Source organism: Onychostoma macrolepis, chromosome 10, assembly GCF_012432095.1.
Source record: "Onychostoma macrolepis isolate SWU-2019 chromosome 10, ASM1243209v1, whole genome shotgun sequence".
Taxonomy (NCBI): Eukaryota; Metazoa; Chordata; class Actinopteri; order Cypriniformes; family Cyprinidae; genus Onychostoma; species Onychostoma macrolepis.
Window position 1 is genome coordinate 14226166 of NC_081164.1, and position 8732 is coordinate 14234897.

An 8732-nucleotide genomic window follows, 5' to 3' on the forward strand; every position below is an offset into this window, starting at 1 on the left:
GAGGCCTGACGCCACACCCACTGTGTCTGTCGTTGGCTCTTCCCGTCACAATATATAAAGTGCCCTCCAAAAGTATTGGAACAGTAAAGACAAAATTGTTCTGTTGGCTGTGGAGTCAAGACATTTGCAAATATGATTAAAACATGAATATGAGACAAAACTACAGAATGTCACATTTTATTATTGGGTGATTCAACACATAGATGTTTTACCAGCTAAGAAGTTCAGCACTTTTAGAGTTTCATCCCCCTATCTGATGTGAGCATAAGTATTGGAACAGTTGCCTCACAGGTCTGCATTAATTCTTCAGATATTAAGAGCAGGGAATGTGTCGTATCAGTTATATCCATTACTTCTGCATTCTGAATCTTGCATTTGATGATGACACATACAAACCAGAATGAATACGAGGGAGCTGACTTTGAGAGAGAAGCAAGCAATTTGGATGCTAAAAGAAAAGAGGAAGTCAATTAGAGCTCTAGCAAAAACAAAGTGCATGGAGATATCAAGAGTTTGGAAACCACCAGCGACACCAGTGTCCAACAACGACCTGATCAGCTGAGAAAACAACAGTAGTTGATGACAGACAAATCATAAAAGCTGTGAAAATTAATCCTAAAAGACGTGTCTGTAAAATCACCAACAACTTCCAGAAAGCTGGGGTGATGCTCTGACAGATGCTACACAGCAAGATGCAAACCTCTGACCAGCACCAAAAATAGAAAGGCAAGATTAGAGTTTGCAAAAAAGCAAGTTTTGGAACTGTGTTTATGGACCGATGAGACAAATATGAACCTTTATCTAAGTGATGGGAAAGGAAAAATGTGGAGAAAAAAGGGAACTGCAATAATCCCAAGCATACAGCCTCATCTGTAAAGCATGGTGGAGGTGGTGTCATGGCATGGGCATGCATGGCTGCCTCTGGAACAGACCCTCTCAACTTTACTGATGACTTAATGTATGATGACAGTAGCAAAATGAATTTGGAAGGGTACAAAACCATCTTGCCTACCAATATTCAAGAAAATGCCACCAAATTCATTGGGAAGTGCTTCATATTGCACCAGGACAATTACCCAAAACACCCTGCTAGTTCAGTCAAGGAATTTATAAAGGCAAAGAAATGGAAAGTCTTAGATTGCCCAAGTCAATCTCCAGATTTAAATCCGATTGAACATGAATTTTACCAGCTGGAGAGGAGAGTAAAGGCAGAAACTCCCCAAAACAAGCAACAATTGGAATTGGCTGCATTAAAGGCTGGGAAAAGCATTTCAAAGGATGAGACCAAGAGTCTAGTGATGTCTATGGGTCACAGACTCACTGCTGTGATAGTGCGCAAGGGATCTGCAACGAAATAATAGCTTTTAATCTTTTATATCTGCCGTATGTTCAACCAATACTTATGCTCACATCAATGAGTGGGATGAACTCTAAAAGTGCTGTTCTTTTTATTTGGTAAAACATATATGTGTTGAAACGTCTAATAATAAAATGTGACATTCTGTTGTCTCTGGTTCAGAAGTGGCTGGGTAGCCCTTTTCCTGAAGACGTCTGAGCGTGGTGACTCTTGATGCACTGACTCCAGCTTCAGTTCTCTCCTTGTGAAGCTCTCACAAGTGTTTGAATCGGCTTTGCTTGACTGTATTCTCAAGCTTGCGGTCATCCCTGTTGCTTGTGCACCTTTTCCTACCCAAATTCTTCCTTCCAGTCAACTTTGCATTTAATATGCTTTGATACAGCATTCTGTAAACAGCCACTCCTTTCAGTAATGACCTTCTGTGACTTACCCTCTTTGTGGAGGGTGTCAATGTTCGTCTTCTGGATCATTGCCAAGTCAGCAGTCTTCCCCATTATTGTGGTTTCAAAGAACAAGAGATACCCAGAATTTATACTGTAGGGATGGTCATTTATTCAAACTCAAATGTAAATATTCTAATATTTTGAGATACTGATTTTTGACTTTCATGAGCTGTAAGCTCTAATCATCAAAATTAAAAGAAATAAACATTTGAAATATATCAGTCTGTGTGTAATGAATGAATATAATATACAAGTTTCACTTTTTGAATGGAATTGGTGAAATAAATCAACTTTTTGATGATATTCTAATTATATGACCAGCACCTATATATATATATATATATATATATTAGTTGTTAAGCATCAGTTTCTATATATATATATGTGTGTGTGGCCGCAGGAAATTGACACACAGGACCAACATATATAGGTGGGGTTTGTTATTTATTCCTTTTTAAAAGTTGTTAGGAGTTTTTTTCTTTTTCGTTTAGGCTTGTGGGTCAAAACCACCAGAATGAAAAATAAAATACAGTGCTGGAATATCTTCTGATTCCACAGTAAATTATTCACCATCAAAAATAAAGATAATGTGAAGTACAATTTGTTGTCTTTTCTCGTGTGCAATAAGACAAATAGATATTGAAACACTAGTAATAATAATACGGTAGTGGCACTCTAGAAAGAAAACACAACATCTTAGAACTACACGAACAGTTAGATTTCAATAATATTGTCAAAATGCACCTGAAATTACATAGTGTGAATATTACTCACTTTTTCCCCTGTTTTTCTTATGGTACACAGCAATATTTCACAGACCTCGTACACGCAGTGCGTTAGCTCAGCCACACTCGCACTCAACGCAGTCCTGCGTCAACATCCAACTGCTTACAGATATAAATCAACATGAGCGTAAATCTTCCAGTATACATCAGATGTTCACTTTAGTAAAAAAAACGTTATACATAGCGATCTGTACCTGGATGATATCAGATTACACTCAAACAGCAATCGCACACCCATGCAACATACAGTAACTCTGTGACTTCCTCATTGCGCGATGGCGTCACCTGCTTATTCTTAAATGACCTTTCATTTCGTTGTCCACAGCTATGCGCATCATTAACATTTTCGATAGTTTTAACCTCCCTTAACCATCACCTTGTTACATATATATATATATATATATATATATATTAGTGGTGGGCATAGATTAATTTTTTAAATCTAGATTAATCTCACTGTAATCTTGGAATTAATCTAGATTAATCTAGATTAAAATGGCTCATTTGAATTCTGCCAAGTAGATCAGAATAAGTTTACTACTAGTAGTAAACAACTAGCAGTCATCAAGAATTTAATATTGATAATAACATTGAAGACATTGTATGATTATTCCTTAAAGATAAGGTTTTAATAGTTTTAGTAGTAGTAGTCTATTACGTTCTACCCAATGTCTTCAAGTGAAACCGAACTTTTATTTTGACGGGTTGCCGTGAGGATAGTTTTTCTCAAATGAAACGTTCGAATGCTCATGAAGTGAGTCGTGACTCTCAGAGCAGTTCTGGAGATGTTGTTCATAGTGAGACGACAGACGTTAATATCGCCGCAAACGTCACGCGGTCTTCTGTATGAGTAGTGAACAAACCCGTGCGTCTGCGCCATACATTAACACAGAGACACACAGAAGTCATATTTAAATAGACGTTTTGCGGCTTAATATTTACAAATAGGAGTGGGAGTGTGCTCACTTGTGTGTGCGCTTACGTTTGTTTGTGTGTGTGCGGACTGGGGCGGAACTCCGCTGTGCGCGCGATACAGAGAGCGCGACCATGTAAGGTAGAGGCAGAAATGACTTGCCGATTTCCATTGGGAAGCTTCTTAAAAATAAAATTTCCCTGAAGCAAACCCGGCGGCTTCATAGCTGCATCCATGTTAGCACGCATACACACAGGTTCGAAGACTCGTTCTCGCCCCCTACAGTGCAATTCGGCTAGGTATACATCCGCGCTAAAATATCGAGGTGAAAGTCATCATAGCTTGCGTAGTATAGACCCAGCTCCCAACCCAACTTTGAGAATAGATTAACGGCGATATTTTTTTTATCGCCCGATAAGAGTCTCACGTTAACGCAGCACGTTAACGCCGATAACGGCCCACCACTAATATATATATATATATATATATATATATATATATATATATATATATATATGAAGAGGTTGGTTCCAAAACGCTATAAATCCATTTTGAGCAATTTGAGTAAAAATTTATTTTCTTTACCAAGAAAGCGGCAAGAAGAAAACCACTATTTTCTGTTTCAAACTTTCACATAGAAACATTTCACACTAAAAATAGCTTACATTCAATAAGTCATCGCCCCAAAATTAATTCAACAGGTTATCTTGTTAATGCTTTAAATTAATTACAACAATAAAATAAAATTTCATCATGAACAAGAACACAAACGATATCATATTGGAACACAGAAATTCCAAAATGACATTTCCCTTACATTCAACTTCCAAACGTGCATTGATCTTTGATTCTTTGCCATGCTATATTCATTTAGTTGACTAGTGCTGTACGCTGTATAACAAAAACATTAATGGAATTGATAAAAACACCTACACAGACTGTTAGGCGGCTGTGTGGTTGTGGCATCGGCGAAGGTAAATATAAAAAGGATGACGAGAGGACAAATAGCTTCAACTCACTAAACCATTTATTAAACGTAAATCACGGACCAACATTCAGGGAGAACTGAGGACATTTAAAGGAACAGGAACAAAAGAGCAAACAAGGTAATCAAACTCACCCAGGTGAAAAAGACATAGTATTAAATGTATTAAAAATATACTTGAAATTCAAGTAGTATGTTCATAATACATTTGTATTCCCAACATGCTTATTTGAAGTGCATTAAAAATATATTGAATTGCATTTTAATATATTTCTAAAAAGTATATTAGAAGTACTTTTGTATTAAGTATATGCTTAGTTATACTTTTAAAAAATATGCTAAACACAAGCATATTTTTAATGTATTTTAAAAAAGTATACTAGAAATACGTTGGTAATAAATATATGCTTAATTACACTTTTAAGGAATATGCTAAACACAAGCACACTATAACTATATTTCTAAAAAGTATAGTAGAAATACTATGTTAATAAATATATTCTTAGTTACACTTTTAAGGAATATACTAAACACAAGCATACTTTTAATGATGTTTTAGTGTATTTACAGAAAACATAGGCTATGTTACCCTTACTTAAAGTATATTTTATGTGTAAGAACATAAAATGCTTACACTTTTAGTAGGTTTTTAATGTACTTTATATTGCAGTAGGCCTACACATGGTTATATTTTAAATAGCCTATTTATGTATTTATAATTTTAATATTTGGAAAAGTACGATATTTTGAAAAACATTTTTAACATTTACAATGTACAAACCTTTGTCAAATATTATTAACCATTGCAATATTTAAAATATGTTGTTTAATATGGGTTATGCTACTTTGGTTGATTAGGCTGTTCAGTAATCCATATGAATTGCGTGGAATTCGAATCTGCTGCGAGCTCATTATCATACGAACCAATCAGAGCCGTTCAATGGCTCAATCGTGTCTCTTTAGGGCGCTTGGAGGAAACCACGCAATTCATATGGATTACTTTGGCGATGTTTTTTTACGATTAACTTTTTGAAACGTGAACATCTTTGATGAATCTTTTCATCGGAAGGACATACGTCTCTCAGATTTCATTAAAATATCTTCGCTTTTCTTTCGAAGATGAACGAAAGTCTTAGATGGTTTGGAGCATCTTAAGGGTGAGTGATGGCAGAATTCAAATTGTTTTGGGGGAATTATGAAATTAATTAGAAAATATGTAATGGGTAATCAACGGCTAGCTGTGCATTAAATTATTTGAATGCAGGACGTGGAGGCGAAGAACCACCCGACGCGCAGCGGAGTGCATTCAAATCGTTTAATGCACAGCTAGCCATTGATTATCCCGTTTATGCCATGGTCATTTGCCAGCATTCACATATTAAAGATGTTAATAATATTTGTGCTGCAATATTTGACCGGAACGATAAAAATGACGGTTATTTTCGTCTGTATTACTATTCAACTGTAATTGTATGTTACTATGGTTACTAATGTTTATAGGAAGCGCATTAATATAGAACATGATTAAAATGACCTGGAACTAACTGTGCAGTTCAACGAATTTAATCAACACCTGCCAGCCAATCATAATCGAGTATTCAGTCAGACCATGGCATGAAGCGGTATGTTCTTATTTTTACCAGCTTCTGCGAGCGTGTATGGCGTCTGGCTTCAGTACCTCACTGTGACTTCAGGTTTGTATTTAATTAACGTTATTTCTCTGTACCAGTCATGTTTTTGACACATGCATTGGCAGAAAAAAATAAAATAAAATTAGTTAACATTAATATTCTTTTATTTGCAACATGAAGTATATTTATTTCTGATTTCCTGAACAATTTGGCTTCATTGTAATGAGGTTAATGATCTTTGAAAAACCATGATTATGAACATACAATTACTTTGTCTTGAGCTGATCAGCAAACTGTGGTAGTGTTGGTTGATTGGTGTCTATATTTATTCAAGCTTGACAACCTTATGACTTTATTTTCTAATATATATATTTCTCATTACAGATAAGAACAAAGATTAAATTGTAAGAAGGGTTGCTTATAAAAGCATACAGTACATCTGAAACTGCTGAGGCTGGGAAGGTTTTTGACTATTTCCGACCAGGTACATTGTTCTGTCATTCTTAAATAGAAAATAAATCATCAATCATCATTTGCCTTTTTTGTGTGTGTGCGTGTAAGAAATTAACATTTGTTGTTTTATTAGATCAGCTGCTATAGAAGACAAACTGAGATCTGAGTGCAGAGATGGGAATAGTAAGTATAATTTAATGTCGTAGATTTTTGAATCAGGCCTAATAGAGGGGGATTCGGTCAATCTTGGAAGAAAAACGTTAGCAATGTGTCCATTCCAGGTAGCTAATTTGTGCTTCTTTTCAGTCATTCATGTAAAAATCTGTTATCTAATTTTGTTTCTGTGTTTTTTTTTTTTTTTTTTTTTCTAAAGCTGCAAGACACTACTGACTAGGCTGTGCCCAGGGCTCCGGAACCTGCGACGACGCTCAGCTCCATTGGCCCTTAGTCTGCGGCTTCGGATCCACCAGCTCTGTCTCCATCGGTCGGCCCCCAGATGTCCAAAATACTAAATACAAAAATACTATAAACATACTTGTATTTCAAGTGCATTTTTAATACATTTAATAGTATGTTTTTTTGTTTTTTTTTCACCAAAGTATATACAGGTATGCTGCTGTACTTTTTTTTAATGTACTTCATGAATATTTGTAATGTACACAATATATAATACATTAAAGTTTTCTAAATATCAAAGTGTACGTGTGTGTGTATATATTGAAAAATATAATACTAATAAATATAATATAATAGTAGTGTAATGCTAATGCATTTCTAATAAGCTGAAATACAATTGAAATGTACTTGAAGCACATTAAAACGATGCTTCAAATATACCTTACCTGTAGTTCATGAAATATTACAAGTACATTTTAAATGTATTTTTTTTAAAAAAAACTTAAATTGCATTAAATATACTTAAAGTGGTTCCAATTTAACACAATTTCAATATATTAAATATTACAAATAGATTAAAATTGAACTTAAGCATATCTTGAAATACACTTAATATACTTAAAGTTGTTTAAAAATAATACATTTAATATGCAATTAGTACAGTATAATATAAATATATTAAGTGTATCTGAAAAAGCACAATTTAAATATATTTATTTTTCACCTGGGCAGGTGGGGACAATCACAGATAATTAACAAGAAACGGAAACTAACCAAATAAGGAAAACGGGGACTCGGACAGGCAGACATGTAACACTGACAAGCTACGCAATATCGCGTTCATAATCGAATACGATTCATCTGCGATTATGAACGCGATATTGCATAGCTTGTGATCTACGGCTCTATGGATGCTTCTCAATACCCTCCTTGTTTCCACGCTCCTCCGTCCTCCATCCTATGACCCGGAAACCGATCGAGCTCAGCCATCTTGTAGGACATCTCAATTCTCTAATTGCACCGCGAGGAGGTGAGGATTGAGGAGTGAGGAGGCTTCCTGAAGAGTCATGAGCGAGGATACACAGTTGTATCCTGTGCGGAAGTGTTTTATTGACTAAACGTGACGCACATATAAATTCTCCTCCCCCTTCACATCTATCACAATAATTTATATTTTACCTTTGCAGTTTAAATAAACCACACATGTCATATATTTCAACAGGGCATCTTGCTTTATTAATATTTATTATGAATGCCTTAAATAACGAACTTTAACAACATAAGGGTAGATCACTTTAGCGCAGCTGATGAGGCTTTGAAGTGACACTTGAGTGGTCAAGAATATTCCAGTGTTCATCTTTTGATTCCTCCGTCCTCATTTCCTTTCCTTGCATCCTTCCCTCGGATCCTAAGGGGGGTGGAGCTAAGGAGCTAAGTGGAGCTAAGGAAAGGAAGCGAGGAAAAAAAAGGAGGATGCACAAATAAGAATTGAGAAGCACCCTATGTATTAAATGCCGCTCCATCTGAAACCACGTGAAGGGGATTTACTGTTGATTACAGAACCGGCTTTACTGATGAGATGCGCATGACAATGTTGCAAATTAGCTCAATGTAAGATGAACATACAGTCATGGCCAAAAATATCGGCACCCTTGGTAAATATGATCAAAGAAGGCTGTGAAAATTAATCCGCATTGTTAATCCTTTTGATCTTTTATTAAAACAATTCTCAAAAATCTAACCTTTCATTGGATAATAAGAATTTAAAA

The 8732-nt window shown here is 35.4% G+C and overlaps 1 long non-coding RNA gene across 1 annotated transcript; it reads left to right on the forward strand.

The window, feature by feature from the left end:
- Nucleotides 1–4449: 4449 nt before the first annotated feature.
- Nucleotides 4450–7129, forward strand: LOC131548010 (uncharacterized). The gene is made up of 5 exons (XR_009273081.1): nucleotides 4450–4604; nucleotides 6127–6177; nucleotides 6499–6598; nucleotides 6701–6750; nucleotides 6941–7129. It is a non-coding gene; the product is annotated as an uncharacterized LOC131548010 (long non-coding RNA).
- The last annotated feature ends 1603 nt before the right edge of the window (nucleotides 7130–8732 follow it).